The sequence below is a fragment of the Octodon degus genome, unplaced genomic scaffold (genome assembly GCF_000260255.1).
Source record: "Octodon degus isolate 3935 unplaced genomic scaffold, OctDeg1.0 scaffold00239, whole genome shotgun sequence".
Taxonomy (NCBI): Eukaryota; Metazoa; Chordata; class Mammalia; order Rodentia; family Octodontidae; genus Octodon; species Octodon degus.
The window spans coordinates 2,010,195-2,011,708 of NW_004524815.1; positions in this window are offsets into that span (position 1 = coordinate 2,010,195).

A 1,514-nucleotide genomic window follows, 5' to 3' on the forward strand; every position below is an offset into this window, starting at 1 on the left:
TTTTTTTTTAGTACATATTTATATCTAGGTAGTTGATCTGTAATTGTTTAAAAGCTTCACATGTAGTTGTGCCATAGTGTGCTAAGCCCCATCAATGTGTTCTCCATGAATTTTGGATTTATCTATCTGCCTGTCTGCCTGTCTGTCTGCCTGCCTGCCTATCTGTCTGTCTCTCCCTACTTTCATGTCATATCTAATGTTTTTTTTTCATCTAATATATTTGAAATGTTCTTTTTCATAATACAAAATCACCTTTACAAATTGTGTTTTCCTTTTGGTTCAATACTAATGATATTTATTTATTTTGCTTTATGTCTCTTTTCTTCCTTGGGATGGAGATATATTTGTCTATTTTATTCATCGAAGAGCCAATTCTGGTTTATCAGATTCATTTAAACATTTGTCTCATACATAACTCCTATCTACCTAAACATGTTTCATTCCTTGTAGCTTCTTTATAATATATTTGTGTGTGAATACATTAGTATTTGCTTACAACATAGATTTCATTCATTTTTGTTTCCATATTGTTTAATATAACACATTTACAGGTTTGCTTTTTCTATTTGGTGTTGCTGCTACAATAGGCTGGTTTTAAAATGCACTTATCATAGTTGCTTATATCTTTATTTTAAACTCAAGTTTGCATTTTCAACATGAGCTCCACATTATTTCAAGATTAGCAGAACAGATTACTCCAACATGGTGAAATGACTGATAATATATTTAGTTAGACCTTTGTTAATTTCTATATGCCTTCTACTAAGGCCAGAGAATGTGACTCGCACAATTAATTCCTATGTGAATGATAAGTTGGTCGTGTATTGAATTCTGGGCCACGTTATTCTTTCTGGTGGATTCAAATGTTTGTGTTTGTTTTATGGCAGCCAGCGCTGAGTACAGTAGGCGCAAAATCCAATGGCAGCCTCCTCGTTTCCTTGTTTTGGATTTCCTTTTCCTCTAGAACAGTATAATATATTCATTCTTGCAACAGAAACTGCCTTCTTCCAATATTGGCTTCAGGATCTCTGTGAGCTGTTGGATCTGAAGGCTTAAGATTTATTTTTCAAGCTCCAGGGAATTTCCTTCCACTATCTTGAAAATTTTACTGCCCTAGATCTCTCATGCCTCTTAGGGTTTTTCACAATTCCCATTACTCCTAGTGGCAGTTTTGCTTTATGTTCTGGAAAGAGTAACAGGTTTATAATTTATAGTCTATGACACAGGTGTGCAACAAAAATAACTTCTTAAAATTTTATTTTAACTGAACTTAGTCTTTTATTTTTTTTCCCACTAAAGGCTAAAGAAGGCAAATCTCTTCCAGTGCAACACAATGCAGGGCCTGTTCACGATTTAAACTCAGTCAGCTTGAATGTTTTTCTCCTTTTATTTCCTCCTTCTCCCTGGGCGTGGTCTAAACTCCCAGGGGCAGCAGTGTCCGCTTTGGGGGCGTAGGCAGTTGTTTCAGCTGATGTTTTATTTGTTACTGGAAGCCTTTTTTTTTTTTTTTTTTT